The following is a 17,226-nucleotide window of genomic DNA, read 5'->3' as shown; positions in this document are numbered from 1 at the left end:
CTCTGCAATATTTTTGAAATGATGAAATGTGTGATCCAGAGACTTGAAATATTTCAATACTTGTGTATAGGAATTTTCTTCCATGAACTAGAAATGAAAAAAGTGAGACTGTTTCCTTGCTCAAATCACATTAAGTGGATTCCCTTACATTACTTGCATTCATTTTTAAGATAGTCACAAATGGTTACATAAAATACAGGAATATTATCTGTTGAAGAAGTTGATGGTTTTTATAGTCAATGTATGTATTCAAATGATAAATGTTTCTGCATAATCTCTGACCCAACAATACCATTCCATGCCACTCCAAGAATTCTTCCATCAAAAGTAAAAGCTCCAGGACATAAAGACATGAACCTCTATGCCCATTACCACATTTCTTGAAATCATAAAACTGTTTGGAACTTAATAAATGTTTATCAATGGGTTTTGACTGAATGAAATTATGGCTCACTCATAGTACACATTACTGGGCATCTACTAAAGGTAATATGGTAGTGATATATGCTAGATATCATTAATATAATAGAAACACAATGTACTAAAAGTGTTTTGCAACTAAAAATCACTATACATTGTATGGCTTTAAAAAGGAATGAAATGCTGCTACATGCTATAACATGGATAAACTTTGAAAACATTATGTTAAGTGAAAGAAGCCAGACACAAAAGGACAACTATTATATGATTCCACTTATATGAGGTAGTTAGAATAGGCAAATTATAAACCCAGAAAATAGAATAGAGTTAACCAGAGGCTAAGGGGAGGGGAGAAATAAGGGGTTATTGTTTAGTGCATACAGTTTCTGTTTGGGATAACAAGAAAGGTCTTAAAATGGATAATGGTAATGGTTGCTCAACATTGTGAATGTACTTAATACCAATAAATGATACACTTAAAAATGGTTAAAATGGTAAATTTTACATTATGGGACATTTTACCAAAATAAAAAATAAAAATATACTATAAAATAAAGTACAAATTTACCTCATACTAGGCATACTATGAAGTTTGCATAAAATTGCACTTATTTTAGGAGCTTATATGGTTATTATCATATTTGGGGACATGTAAAGAAAGCAACAGCTTAAGTAGTCCTCTTGAGTTCTTTCTCTCCATCTTTCCAACCTGGTGTTTTCTAGATTAATGGTTTTGTCACGCCTCTCTTTGAATACTAGCATCAGTAGGAATGCTAGCTAGTACTGGTTTCCTTAAGTATCAGCTAAAAAGTTTAATGTATTTTTATGCTGGTAATTGTTTTAGAACCTGGGAGGGATGTCATTGTTTTCTTAACTTGCCAAAAGCAAATATAGTACTGTAGACAGCATTACTAGAAAGAAATAGTAACTTTGAAGTAGACATATGTCCATCCTAAGCAAACTGAATATATTTCAAAGCAGACCACACCACTCAACTGCTGGCAATGTTCTTCCACATACTTGGCAGTATACTACTCGAAGTCTGAGAACTGTTTCTTTTTTGTAAAACTGATTTTGATTGGGAAACCCTGAATAAATCCTTTGGAATGTGTAACGTTTAGAGCTCCTTCTGGGATTCCTTTTCCATGAATCAAGGTTCTTTGATTCACTATCCTCCTTGGCACTTGCTTCCTAGTCATCTCAGCAGCCTTTGTGCCAGTGCTAATGAAGAGCTCCCAGTTTAGGTCCTAAAGCAGGGAGAACAATAAAAGGAGAACCTCATTTCAAGTACCAGAAATGTCTGGGCTATAAAGGACACACATATTGTCAAAGTAAGCCCAGAGTGGGGTGACATCACCAAGGTCATTCCTGGCTCCACGTCCCCCACAGGAGGAACAACTAACAATTATTTGGAAACAGGACACTATTCGAGAGAATCCTAGAACATGGAGGTGAGGCTGAAGCACCCCCGTGCACCACAGAGACCAAGACAGACTGCATTAGAAGGGTGAGAAAAGGAGCTACACGTTGACCACACTGCCCCTCCCCCAAGCCAGTGGAGCACCATGGGTGAGGTCTCCCCTGAACCTCTGGTTCCTCCAGTAGGAGAAGAGAACTGGGGGACAGCAAGCACCACCACTAGCATTGGGGTTGCTTTGTGGGAGCCACTGCTCTAACCTGCTCCACTGGGATTGCAGGGGAATCTGCAGGGTTTGACCACTAAAAGTTGGACTGTGATGAAGGGGGAAGGGGCATGCAACAGCCAGCACATGGATTGCGACCGATGGAATTCATACCTGCAGTGCCCAAGTAGTGATCACAACTGGCACCTTTGCTTATCTACAGAGCCAGGTTGGTGGGACACTACAACCGGGGAACTCAGCAGGGTACAGATCCACCTGATACGCATCTGGCCCTTGAACCTGGTTTGCCCATACCCAGGGAAAGAGCAGAGTCACAGCCCACCCACTGTGGAGAGTGTCTTCTGGCCATCTGACCAAAAGCGCTGGCAATAAATCCTGGAAGCCATTTGGCCCAGTCGTGCTCCAGCCAAGAGGCAGGCAGCCAGAGCTCATCACTGGCTCTGGTACAAAGCAGAGCCAGTATCAGATGTGGAGGGATCCTGTACCATGCACAGGCAGGGAGATTCATTCATATCCAAGGCTGAGAGGAGCTCCCAGCTCCTCCCAACTGGGGAGCCTGTTTGAGAAATTAAGAGTCACCTGGAGTGGTCCCTCCTCATCCCACCCAGGCAAAGGAACTGGGACTAGCCCCATCCCATCTGCTGTGGAGAGTGTCTTCCTGGCCCATCTGACTAGAAGGATTGGTGACAACTCCTAGAAACTGTGTGGCCCAGCAGTGCTCAAGCCTAGAGAAGGGTAGACAGAGCTGATAGTCTGCAAAGCAAAGCCAGTTCAGCCACAGAACGTGGAGTGTGGATCAGCTTGAGTTAAGACAACAAAGAGCTTTACTGGCTTTAGAGCTGCTTCTCCTGCTGCACCCAGGCAGGAAATCTAATTCATAGCCCTACTCATCACTGAATACAGCCTTCAGCACGTCCAACTGGGGAACCTAACCAGAGAACATGGGAAGCTGTACAGCCCATTAAACAGCCCTAGATACAGTGGCACTTGAACAGACAGCACAGCCTGTGGCCTCCCCCTTCTGCAGGGCAAAACCAGTGCCCTCACCTGACCAGGGAATTAAGTGCACACTCTGGCCTGATTTGGGTTCCCAAACAATGAACTATACAGGCTCTGGGTCCTGTCCAGAGCCAGGTCCTATACAAGCTCTGATTCTCTGCCAGGAAACTAATTCATAGCCCCATGTACTACTACTACTGAATATAATACCCAGTTAAGTCTGGAGGAAGAGCCCAATTATTCAGATATGCAGATACCAATGTAAGGAATCAAGGATCACAAAAATTAGGCAAATAGGACACCACCAAAGGAAAGTAATAAAACTCCAATAACTGACCTTAAAAAAATGAAGATCTGGGCTTCCCTGGTGGCGCAGTGGTTGAGAGTCCGCCTGCCGATGCAGGGGATGCGGGTTCGTGCCCCGGTCCGGGAGGATCCCACATGCTGCAGAGCGGGCTGGGCCCATGAGCCATGGCTGCTGAGCCTGCACGTCCGGAGCCTGTGCTCCGCAACGGGAGAGGCCACAACAGTGAGAGGCCCACACACCACAAAAAAAAAAAAAAAAAAAGAATATCTATGAACTGTCAAAGAATTCAGAATAATCCTCCTAAGGAAGTTTAGTGAACTACAAGAAAACACAGACAGCTAAGTGAAATTAGGAAAACAATGCTTGAACAAGACAAGAAGTTTGACAAGGATGTAGCAACATCAAAGAAACAGAAACACTAGATTTTAAAAACACAGTAACTGAACTGAAGAATTCAATAGAAAGTTTCAAAGGTAGATTCGACCATGCAGAAGAAAGAATCAGCAAACTGGAGGACAGGACTTTAGAAATTACCCAGTGAAAGGAACAAAAAGGAAAAGAATAAAAAGAGTGAAGAAAGCCTATGGAAATTATGGGACACAATAAAGTAAACAATGTTCATGTATGGGAATCCCAGAAGAAGAAAAGAGAGAGAGAAAGGGAAAAAAAGTATATTTAAAGCAATAGTGGATGAAACCTTCCCAAACCTAGGATGAGAAATGGACATCCATATCCATGAAGTCCAAACAAGCCCAAATAGGTTGAACTCAAATAGGGCTACTCTGAGACACATTGCAATTAAATCATCAAAAGTCAAAAACAAAGAAAGAATTTTAAGACCAGCAAGAGAAAAGAGAGAGGTTACATACGAGGGAACCCTGGGATAATTGGATATTCACATGTAAAAGAATGAAATTGGACCAATATCTTATACCACTCACAAAACTAACTTGAATTGGATTAAAGACTCAAATGTAAGACCTGAAACTATGCAACTGCCAGAAGAAAACATAGGAATAAAGCTCATTACATGGGTTTGGTAATGACTTTTTGGATATGACACTGAAAACACAAACGACAAAATAAAAAATAAACAAATGGAACTACATCAAACTAAAAAGCTTCTGCACAGCAAACAAAAACAAAAACAAATCAACAAAGTGATTGAAAAGACAACCTATAGAATGCGAAAAACATATTTGTAAACCATATATCTGATAAGGGTTAATATCCAAAATAAATAAAAAATTCATACAAATCAATAGCAAAAAAAAATTACCCAATTAAAAAAAATGAGCAAAGGACCCGAATAGACATTCCTCCAAAGAAGACACACGAAAAGCCAACAGGTACATGAAAAGATGCTCAATACCACTAGTCATTAGGGAAATGCACATTAAAACCACATTGAGATATTACCTCACACCTGTTAGAACAGTCATCCTCAAAAATGTCAAGAGATAACAAATGCTCGTGAGGATGTGGAGAAAAGGGAAGCCTTGTGCTGTTGGTGGGATTGTAGATTGGTAAAGCCAGTATGGAAAACAGTATGGAGGATCCTCAAAAATTAAGACTAGAACTACATATATCTAGCAACTCCACTTCTGGGAATATATCCAAAGAAAATGAAAACACTAACTCAAAAAGATATCTGCACCCCCATGTTCATAGCAGCATTATTTATAATAGCCAAGACATGGAAACAATCTAAGTGCCCATTGATGGACAAATGGGTAAAGAGGTTGTTTTATATATTTATAGATATATACGTATGATATGTATACACACACACACACACACTGAAATATTATTCATCTGTAAGAAAACAAAGAAATGCTACCATTTGAGACAACAGAAATGGACCTTGAAGGCTTTATGCTAAGTTAAATAAGTCAGAGAAAGAAAGGCAAACACTATATGATCTCACTTATATGTGGAACCTAAAGAAAAAGAAAACAATCAGAAAAAGAGATCAGACCTGTGGTTACAGGAGACAGAGGGTCAGGGGAGGGGAAATTGGAGGAAGATGGTCAAAGGTACAAGCTTCCAATTGTAAGATAAATATATACTATGGACATAATGTACAACATGATGACTATAGCTAACACTGATGTGTGATATATAGAAACATCGTTAAGAATAAATTCTAAGCATTCTCTTCACAGGAAAGTATTATTTGATCTCATTTATATAAATTTGTGTGTTTGTGTGAGAGAGAAGGACAGAATACAAAAATGCAAAAAGAAAAGTTGTAAAGTACGAAGCTGCTTAGGTTTATATCTCAACTATAACAGATAACAATGTGTTTAATTTTAATAGGTACAAATATAAATATTAAGCATAAAACAAGCAAAACGAAAAACTGAGCCCAGCGTAGATGTCCTTAAAGCATTTGCAAAGGAGGGCTTTATTAGGCCCGCGAACACCTGCAATTACAGGCAAAATTCTATGTGTGTGTGTTGTGTATGTACTTGGGGAGTGGACGCATAGCCTTTATTGAATTATTAAAGGGGATGTTAAGACCCAAAAGTTTAAAAAGCACTGGAAAGCCTGACCACAAAACCATTTTAAACTACTCTGATTATGTTTTTATAGTTTTCCTTCACTCGTTAACACTTCAAAGAACAGCATGTGAATGTGGAAAGAATCTCTGCCATTTAGGTAAGATCTCTGAGTCTCAGTGTAAAATTAGCATATAGTAGAAGGATGAAATTATACACCATAGATGAAAGTACCTAGCAGAGCGCTTTAAGACTAGTACTTATTTATGCAAGACATCTTCCCCTGCTTACTTGTTTTCCGTAGAATGAAAGCATACTGAAAGCTGGTACAATGTCTTCTTTAAAGTTTTCTTTTGTAATGCTTACTATGCTTTTTGATACGGATGAGCCAATATCCACTTAAGGGCATGTAAGCTCACAATAACTTTTGTTGAATATAACTGTTTGAATGTACTTTCACTATATTATTATATAGGGATTTTAAACTAAAATGTACCTGCACACACTATTTAGAGCCTAACTTGGATATTAGAGTAGGTGGATATACACCCCTGGAAAATAATAGCTAATTTCTTCACTAAAATCAAATTGCTGAACGTCTACTTTGCATATACATAGCTGGGCACTGTATTATGAGTTTCAGGTAATAAAAAGTTGTTAGTCAAAGACTCTGCTCCCTAGGGTTATTTTACAACAGCAAATCATGTTCAAACTAAAGGATAGACCAAAATAGAAAGTGCCACAGGCATTTAGACAAGGGAGAAACACATCTGAAATGAGAAGGAAGGTGGGTATGGGGAAGGGTTCATGGAAGAGGCAGTGTATGCTGTGAGCAAGGTTTCAACGTGTAGCAGGGTGAGTGAAAGGAACAAATGAAGACATATAGTCGTGATATCATGAGGCACAAACTAGAAATAAACAGCACTTGTTCTAGGCTGGTCATGAGGTAATTTAAGGGGATTAGTGAGAAACTAGATAAAGAGATATCTCTTTATGTATTACTTATTAATAATACTTTTGAACACAAGTATTTAATTTAAAAAAAAAGAACAATATAGGGATAGGAGACTAGGAGGTACAAACTATTATTATAAAATGAGCTATAAGGATATACTGCATAGCACAGAAAATATAGCCAATATTTTATAACTATAAATGGAGTATAACCTTTAAGAATTGTGAGTCACTATATTTTACACCTGTAACTTATATAATATTACACATCAACTATACTTCAATTAAAAATGCTATTTTAGTGAATAAAACACTAAGCAGTAAAATTTTTAAAAAAGAACTTAGAAGAGAACTTAAAAATAAAGGCATAAAGAGCAGGTTGAAACAGCGCAGAAATCTGGCAATTAAGAGGCCATTGATAACTTTCAAAATAGCACTTTTTCTACCCATTCTCAGTGGAGGCAAAGCCTTATGAATCCTACTATTTCTTTTTCTGTTTTTCAAAATCTCAGGATAAGTCTATTTCAATTGTAGCTAATGGCAGTAATGCAGCACCAGAAAATGCCTTTTGTAAAGAGAGGGCAACTTTGTGAATCCTAAGTGGGTACTCAAGTCTTAAATTACTGATAACACTGACCACCCACCAGACTACATGTTTTTTTTTTACATGATTGGAAAGCAACAGATTGATTTCAATTCTATCTTGTCATATCTACAAAAAAGTTCCTACAGTTCATTTAGCAACTAATAGAATACATCCTTCTATTTGGTATTACTCCTCCTTAACACGGGGCAATTAATTTTTCCTTTCTCTGGGAAACGTTTTTAACAAAGGAAATAGAGTCATAAATTAGTTTCGGTTAGGAAATCATACAACTATTTCTACCTAGGGCTTTGAATTTAGAAACTTTCCTCAGAAATTGTTTAAATATAACGAAGTCCAAATTCAGAAATACCTTAAATTTAATTATCTTAGTTGCACTAAAATAACAAATTATATTTTCTATCTTGTTTTCTTTCTTCCCCAGAAGGCTTCTCCAACCCTAATCCATAACTTAATGCATTCATCTCACCTATACAATCACTGGCAGGTATGATGCCAGCTTTGGCGGCTCCAGTCCCCTAATCCTGACCCATTTCTTGCCAAAGAACTCAGTTTCTTCAGAAACCAAGTAACAGACATTTCAATTTCTAACCATCATTAGCATATTTTCAAGTACTAATACTCAACATAAAAACACCTTTCAAAATTACAGAAATTTTTACTGTACTTAAGATCAATTGCACTAACCTGTATTTCATAAACCTTGGGCTACTTTCTAAAAAATGAATTATTATTTTAATATGTTTTTCACTTATTATTCAGAATAATTATTCATATAATTAAATATTTTACAATTAGGTAAGAAAGGTGGAAAATAGTTTTGCTATTCTTGTTCTTTGTTCTCTTTTCTAGTTGGTGTGCCTGAGTCAAAATTTTAGAATATTGAAAATTTAATATTTCAAACCCAAACCACATTTAAAGATAATAATAACAACCAGCCAAAACAATATCGGTCCAGAGGTTTGCATGGTCCGGGGAACAGTTCTCTGAGGGGGCCATTTGGAGTGGGATTTGCCCACCCCCCTCCATTCCTTCTGCCTCATATACTGAAGATAGAGACAAAGAAACCAACTCAACTCTTTCCAAAGTGTATTTATAAATAGAGAATTTGTAATCAGAAAAACAATAACGATATATAATAGAAGTAACATGATTTTTCAGAACCAGTATCTTGTTCTAAAGCAATATTTAAAAAAGAAGGTAAGAAGGTTATCTATAAACCCTGGACCTCTTTTTCATTGGTCTCCTATTTTAATTTGTTAAAATAAAATCCATGGCCTTTTGAGTCAAACTGTCTCTTTAATTTCAGATTTAAAGATAACAAATCTCTTTTTAAATGGAATATTGGCACACAGACACCACACAGTCTGGCTTACTGCAACTGTTCTCTGTTGGTGAAGTGGCACATTTGTAATCCCCACCATAGCAATCTTCACCATTTCACAGAATATCATTCAATTGTACATCCCTAGGTGGGCAACAAGAATGGGCACTTGAGCTCAGCAGCAAAGCGTTTGTGGGAAAATCCTAGGTCAGAACCCCTAAAAGGGGAGACTAACTTGAGGATGCCCAAATAACATGAGGTTTACCTTGGCCACCTCCCCTGGCTTTCTGACTGCCTGTGGGAAAAGCCTCTCTGGAATCTCTTTTGAGGTTATTGGGGGAATCCTAGGACAAACACACTGCTTGCTTTTGCAGGAGGACTTGCCCCATACCCTACCCAGCTAGGTGTCTCACAACCTAGCTGGACTAAAAAAGCTTCAAGAAAAACGGGACAGACTGACATTTGCATTTCTACTTCCACCTATTCTTATGCACGTGGAGCAAAATATGTAGGTATAGCCCTCTTTCTCACACCCCAACAGATTCTGCTGTCCTCGAAACCCATCTGGTAGCTGCAGTGACTACAACGAAGGGAGTTATCGGAAACCATGTTGGTACTGGGTTTAAAGGATTTTTCATGCCATGTATTTTGGGGAAGGACACAGATAATAGTCCAAACATGGTATAAGGCAGTGTCCTTTCTGGGTCCTTGAAAAATCAGTCACGGAACAGAGGTGGTGGACAGGAGCTGACAAGAGCTGGCTTGTTAATGAGCACAGCATCCCCGGGGTGGGGGGTGGGGGAATCAATGAAATGATTGACAAGAGAAGATGGTAAATGAAGGGAGAAGTGGGGACAAGTGCTGCTCAACCCAAGCTGAACTCCAGGAGGTAAGTTTCTCCTCTAATTTGAGATTCTTTCTAAAGGTTCAGTATTGAAGTGGGTGTTTGACGTTGAAATGTGCAGACCCATTCTAGTAACTGGAAAGGGAGAAGACTGAGGAAGGCAAAAGGAGAGGGAAGATTTCCGATTACTTCTCTAGGCTGCTGACAAGAACCTGCTGCTCGCAAACCAGAAATTAACCAAGCGAAGGTTGAAGGTAGCAACGTAAAAGTGAAACTCAAATTATTTTCCATTCTGAATCCTCTTCAATATCGAAGCGAGTGTGGCACAGCAATGGTTGATTATCTTAAGATTACAGAGGCTGACCGCCTTCTTTGTTTGCCCAGTAACACCGCTCCTCCAATCATCTCAAGCACTTGGCTGATTAATATTTCAATTCCAGTTGCTGCTCCTTTTCCCATTGCAGAAGGCGGCAGGGATATTCCCCTTCTTCCCTCTGTATTACAAACCCCATTACTAACCAAGCAGAAAGCACCGCGCAGTGTGGCCGAGGCTAATAATAGCCGGGCTGCTTACCTTCTCCGGAGGGATCGAATCAGCGCATGTCCCCGCGCCGGCTGCCACGGGGCCGCAGTGCCGCCGCGCCGGGTCTGTGCTTGGTCAGTTCGGCCGGCCCCCACCCCACCTGCCAGCTGCAGCAGCTGCTCCCGCCGCTCCCGCCGCCGAGCTCCGGCCGCAGGAAGTCATCCCCCGCGCCGGGCCGGATCGCCACATTCCGCGCCAGCCGCGGGGGGAGAGGGGCCTCTCCCTGCTGCGGGGACCGGCTCCTGGAAACTGCGCTCAAAGATCGCTACCCTTCCCGGTTGTAGGGTTATTTTCTAGGAATGCTTTTACAGAAGAAGCGTCGCCGGCTGGTGGACCGAGAGAGAAGAGCCAGAGTGACTTTCTCTGCAGAGCGCCTTACCTCTGAGCGCTCCCCTGTCACTCCCGCGGCATGGACAGCTCCATTCCGCTGTGTGGGTTTTCCACCCTCTTCATCTTCCTTGTCTGTATTGTTCATTTCGCTGAATTTGAGAGTGGGATTAGCTTTGAAGATATCATTCAAACACTCCAAAAATATTTTAAATTGGCGACTAGTTTTTCTAAGCCCCTGTAGCAAGCTCCACTTTCCCTCAACACACACACACACACACACACACACAGTTACTCGCACGTACACACCCAGCCAAACCACTCACAATTAGGAAAGCTGGGACCTCTCGCCCTCTTGCCTACGTAATGGAACAGGAAACTCCCAAAGGAGTCGGGAAGTAGGACCGGCTAGCGAAAGCACTCGAGGAAAGAGAGAGGGGTCGCCCCAAGATTTTGTTGCTGTTCAGTAGTGTCCTTAGTGGACAGATGTTCCCCCTCTAACCCCCTGGCCCCGCCCCAAGTGGAATGGCTGGTCTGGTGACCGCTGTAACATTTGGAAACAAAGAAGCTGAAGCCACATTAACAGGTGGCTGCATCTCTTTCTTTCCCGAAGGATTTATCAGAATTGGCTTTAGGAATAATATTAGCATATACGTATATAATAAACCCTTTCCTTCTCTCTTTAAATTGGCACCACCTATTAACAGGTTTCTCTCTCTCTCTCATTTTCCTCCCTCCCTCCTTCCCTCCCTCCCTCTCCTAAGCTGACCAGATCATCAGTTTGCGGACTTAAGGGGGAAAAAGGCCAAGGATGTGCTCTCTTTACAGCTGAACCAGGGCTTATTTTCCCGGTGTTCAGCCATTCCCAAGTAGAGAGGCTTTTTGACACTAAGGTTCTCTGTGAGTGAACTTCTCACATTCAGCTTGCTTTTGGAATTGCCCATCACTAGGTCCAGGCCAGTTTTATCCTTGGATTTGTCCAGCAACCTAAACAGTATAATTGCACAAGGCCAAGGCAGTACTTTTAATCTAGGAAGAGTTCCCAGCTCTCTGTTTAGCAGTTCCAAAATTAGGAGGTAGTGTAGCAAACAGTTTCAACAAGGCTCAGTAAGAATTCTTGACCCTAGAATGCGGGCTTTTTAAAAGCTAGAACAACCTAATTCATCTCTCTGAGTTTCACTTTCATAAAATTAGACCTCACCAAAGAGCAGGGGATTCTTAATATGTATCAAAGTGTATGTGGAATCTGGATGGGAATATTACATCTTTAATTTCACTAACCTCTAGCTGCAATTTAGTATTTAGCATGTCCTTTAAATCTAAATGCAGACAACAAACCATAATAATATTAGGAGTACCTGTGACTATATCCCCAGCAGATACCACAGACAATTTCCTAAGGCAGTTTTTATAGTTATCTCAAAGTATCACTAGTCTGATGTTACAATCAAATCATCATTACCTTTTTTGTTTTATCTAATAGACTATATCTATTTTAGAATGGTTTTAGATATACAGAAAAATTAAGGGGATAATACAGAGTTCTTATATATCTCATTCCCAATTTCCTCGATTATTGACACCGTACACTAGTGTGGTACCTTTTTTACAATTAACAAGCCAATATTAATACAATAATATTAACCAGAGTCTGTACTTTATTCAGATTTCCTTGGCTTGTGCCTAGTGTCCTTAATTCCATTTCAGGCTTCCATCCAGGACACCACATTACATTTAGTTATCAAGCCCCCTTAGGCTCCTCTGGGCTGTGGTAGTTTCTCAGGCTTTTCTTGTTTTTGATAACCTTGACAGTTTCTTTTTTAAATGTATTTATTTAATTTATTTATTTTGGGCTGTGTTGGGTGTTCGTTGCTGCGCGTGGGCTTTCTCTAGTTGCGGAAAACGGGGGCTACTCTTGGTTGCAGTGTGCAGGCCTCTCATTTCAGTGGCCTCTCTCGTTGTGGAGCACGGGCTGTAGGCGCGTGGGCCTCCGTAGTTGCAGCACATGGGCTCAGTAGTTGTGGTTCACGGTCTCTAGAGCGCAGGCTCAGTACTTGTGGCACACGGGTTTAGTTGCTCCCTGGCATGTGGGATCTGCCCAGGCCAGGGCTCGAACCCGTGTCCCCTGCATTGGCAGGCGGACTCTCAACCACTGCACCACCAGGGAAGCCACAACCTTGACGGTTTTGAGGAGCAGTGATCAAGTGTTTTGTAGCATACCTCACTAATGTAAACTGTCCAATGCTTTTCTCATGGTAAGACTGGGATTATGGTTTATTGGGAGGACAACCAGATAAAGTGCCTTTTTTATAACATCTTATCAAGGGTACATGCTATCAACGTGATTTGCCTGTTGATGTTGACCTTGATAACCTGGCTGAGGTCGTGTCTCAGATTTCTCCACTGTAAAGTTACTCCTCCACCCCTTCCACATTACACTTGTTGGAAGGAAGTCACTATGTGAAGCACAAACCCAAAGAGTGGAGAGTTATGATCCACCTCCTTGAGGACAGAGTATGTACATAAAGTATTTGGAATTCTTCCACACAGATTTGTCTATTTTCCCCTAAACATTAATTTATTCAATTATTGATATTTATTTATATCAGTATAGACTCAGGGATATCTATTTTATCCTTTGGGTTATAATCCAATAATACTTTATTTTGTTGTTTGAATTGTCCCAGCTTTGGCCATTGGGAGCGTTTGCTTTTGGCACCTGTGCTCCTTTGACATACTCCCTTTGGGGTGTGTGAGTTTGTGTGTGTCTGTGTATCTGTGTTTAGCATGCATGTTTGTGTGTGTGTTTAACACTTCCTGACTTTCTGGTACCACAAGATGCTCCAGGCTCATTTTGTGTATTTCCTGCCCCAGTCCTAGAATCAGTCATTTCTCTGAGGAGCCCTGATTCCTTTTATTGGAGAGTAGTAATAGAAACCAAGATCTGGGCTCTAGATGTGCTGTTGCTAATGGGCTATTATTTGATTAGGCTCTCTTGACTGAGAGAACAAAGAAATATATATGTATACTAATCCATGTATATACACATATCAGTAAATATTTCTATATATAACTATCTATATCTATATTGAGCTGAGTGTATACTGATGTCTGCAACTATAATGCATTAACGCTGAGATTAGTTTAGCCTCCTCCTCTTGTTTATCTGTAAATTCATATTTCAATATTGAGAAATGTGGCTACCACCATCCACCATCTATTTATTTAATTGTTCAATTTCAGTACACATGTATCAGAGTTGTGAACCCATCTCCCCAACATCACTATTTTTAAGTATAGTAGTTAATAGAGTCTCTGTTGTATCTCGTTATTTAATGAGTTTAAATACCCATTCGTTTCTATATCACAAATTTGGTTTTTAAAATATTCTAATGACTGCACTTAAAGCATAGTAACTAGTTTCTTTTGAGATTCTATGTATTATATTTTATGAATTTAAAAGTGTTATTTTAAGACTCTTTAAATGGGCCACTCCATATTGTCAAAGGGATCCACAGTAAAAAGAAGGTTAGGACCCCAACCTCACAAAGATTATTGTCAGTTTATAATGAGATGATGTGAAATTGTCTGGTGCAAATGTTGGGAGCTCATGCTTGATAAGTGTTAGCTTTGTCCACTTGGGCAGGCTTCTTTCTCCTTTAAAGTTCTAAATACCTTGGAAGAGAGAACATGCTAAACCTTATGGTTAATAATTTATAATGTAGTGGAAGGATTTGCTAGGTATCAGGGTTGGAGGTAAAGGTCCATATAAGGTTGACGGAGGATGAGTGATTCCACTGCAGAAGTTTGTACTTGATATAAATTAATATAAGTGCAAGCAATGTATTTTAAGTTCATTCTAGAGGAGTAGTTCAGAATAGCTTCACAGAGGAGAAGACCTGAGCTATCTTGGGAGATGTTTAAACAGATGAGGAGTGGAGCCAGAGTTGGGAAGGCAAAGGCAGTGTAGCCTTAGAATGCAAATGTTCACAGACATGATCTTGTGGCTTATTCACCATCCTTACCAACCTAATAAGGACACCTGCTGGTAGCTGCATCATCATCATCATCACCATCAACATCATCACCATCATGTTAATAAAGAATGGATATATTTGCCAGGTAGTCAAACAAGCTCTTTGCACGTAGCACCTAGATGTTTTCTACGATCCGCCTTATGAGTTCAATCATTGTAATTATTCTCATTTTTCACATACAAAAATGAAGACTTAGAGAGATTAAGTAATTTGTTCAAATCTTGGTGTGTGCCCTCTCAACTCCATGCTCTTTACCTCTGTGCTTAACAGGCTAGGATGATTTGCCCATATTAAGGGCTCAAATATTGGTTGATAAGTATAATCATCTCATAAAAGGAAAAGTGAAGTAATCTACTTTGATGTTTATGATGCAGTTTGGTGAATGCACTTAAGTGCCAATAGATGAATAATAAAAGTTAGAAACACACAAAAATAGAGAAGAAAAATTCATATGTGTATGTCTGCTGGGAACAAAAAATCCTCCTGAATGTCTAACTTCTTAGTAAATATCAGGATATCACATACACATCATTAGGCAGCATCAATGGAGGATCCTCTGTACCCTGCAAGAGGACACTGTTATAGATGCACAGAAAGAAAATTCATATTTCCTGTACATTATAAATAAGGACATACTATGATCACTCTTCAAGAATGAAGTAATTTGAGTTTTTAAATTTTCCTTATCAATTGGTGTATATGAATCATGTTAGGTGAAGAATTATTGGTTGATTGGACATTTTATGTTTTAATTCTTTACAGAAAACAGTAAACAAATCCTTTTAGGCTTAAAATATCACATTCAGAAAATGAGTTATTATACTGAAGAAAGTGATGAATTCAGTAAAGTGTCTGGAATCTAAAATAAGAAGTAATTGAAGGAACTGGGAATAGATGACATGAAGCAAGACCAGGAGAGAAGTAGGTGGTCGCTCTAAACGATTTTAGGAGTTGTCCTATGAAAAAGGGTTTAGACTGTCCCACACTGAAGATTTTAGACCAAGTAGACAGGTTTAGGTTGATAAAAGGATGAATATTTTGACAAGTAGAACCTTTCAACTATAAAATGGACCGACTGCATTTTAAACTCAAGAACTCCCTGTTACTGAAGTGCTTTAACAGAGGTTGAAGTTAAGCAGTTGGAAAAGTAAGAGCCTTTACAGTGAGAAAATTCTATGATTCTATGGTTTTCAACTCATAAATTTGTGTAGTTCATCCATTTTACTCATTGTATACACTTAAGTATATTGTTCCTTGAAATGGCCATTCAAAGTTGTTTCCTGTGCCACACACTATGAATGTTAGGGTTGGTCCTGTGTAAATCTTACCCCCATTGAATTAGTATTAACCCTAAACAAGCAGCTTTCTTACATAAGGAAACAAAAAAAAGAGGTTCAGAAATGTCCAAACTAAGTTTTTATAAAACTGTGTTATCAAATCTAATTTATCAAAAAACTTCAAACAGGGGCTTCCCTGGTGGCGCAGTGGTTGAGAGTCCACCTGCTGATGCAGGGGACACGGGTTCGTGCCCCAGTCCGGGAAGATCCCACATGCCGTGGAGCGGCTGGGCCCGTGAACCACGGCCGCTGAGCTTGCGCCTCCAGAGCCTGTGCTCCACAACGGGAGAGGCCACAATGGTGAGAGGCCCGCGTACCGCAAAAAAATAAAAATAAAAGGAAGATGCAGACCTGTATGCTTCAGGATTTTCTCACCAAAACCCCACACAATTTCTTTACTATTCCAGCCAAGTATGGCCTAGCCCTACCCTCATCCCTGTTTTTCTTGGTTTAGTAATAAAGAAAGAGATGGGAATAAAGAAGAGATATCAGGTAGAAAGATATAAAATAGTGGGGAAAATAATATAAGTGAAGTCAAGTACCACCATCATTTACTAGAAGTGAACTTTCAGCACCAGCATTAATATTTTTTCCTGTTATATCTGTAAATGATAATAACTAATATGTACATAACAATTTTCAATTTAAACGAATCTCATTTTTATAACTAACTACTTCGCAACAAGTAACATGCTAAGGCAACATCAATAGATGAAAAACGGTAGTCCCTGGCCCCAAGGAATGTTGCCCAGGAGAACACAGATATATGTAAACAACACAATCACAATACAGTGTAGCGAGTGCAACAATCAGGCATGCAGAAGTGCAAGGGTAGCAAAAAGGAGCATGTGATCACAACACTAAAAAGAAGACTGCACAAAAGACATAATATGTAAACTGAGGTTTGAAAAATGAAGTGGGTTTCCCAGGTGCCCCATAGGGAGAAAGGAATTCTTGGAGGAGGGAAAAGCATAAATGAAGACAGTGAATTGTTCATATAATCCAGAAGTGAAGTAGGCAATGGCAGGAGAAATGATTGGACACAGGCGTCATGAATACTTGCATGTCTGCATTTTAGCAAGTCCATTCTAAAGGAAACTTTGAGGATCAACTCGGGGGTGGGGAGCCGCGGGGGGGACAGAACTAGTCATTGCTGCCAGAAACACGGGAACCACTTTCTACCAACCCACCAAAATAACGACTTCAAAGGCAACATGGTATCACAGAAAAGGTTTGTTTTTTTGTTTGTTTGTTTTTAGTTCATTAGGTCTCACTTAAAATTCTGATTCCACGATGCACTTGCTTTGGGACCTTGAACAACACTCATAACCTCTGCAAGTTTCAGT

At 39.8% G+C, this 17,226-nt stretch overlaps 1 long non-coding RNA gene across 2 annotated transcripts; it reads right to left on the bottom strand.

Annotated features, from left to right (window-relative positions):
* Positions 1-1,509: 1,509 nt before the first annotated feature.
* LOC309801625 lies at positions 1,510-10,632 on the bottom strand. 2 transcript variants are annotated; one of them, XR_014293620.1, is made up of 3 exons: positions 10,171-10,632; positions 3,400-3,561; positions 1,510-1,667 (listed from the first exon to the last, which is right to left on the bottom strand). It is a non-coding gene; the product is annotated as an uncharacterized lncRNA (long non-coding RNA). The 2 variants fall into 2 exon arrangements; XR_014293621.1 differs by having other exon boundaries at positions 10,559-10,620.
* Between the last annotated feature and the right edge of the window lie 6,594 nt (positions 10,633-17,226).

Source organism: Mesoplodon mirus (assembly GCF_964341445.2).
Source record: "Mesoplodon mirus genome assembly, contig: SUPER_3_unloc_1, whole genome shotgun sequence".
Classification (NCBI taxonomy): Eukaryota; Metazoa; Chordata; class Mammalia; order Artiodactyla; family Ziphiidae; genus Mesoplodon; species Mesoplodon mirus.
Note: the sequence above shows the minus strand (reverse complement) of the source record. Positions and strands in the feature narration are given on the sequence as shown.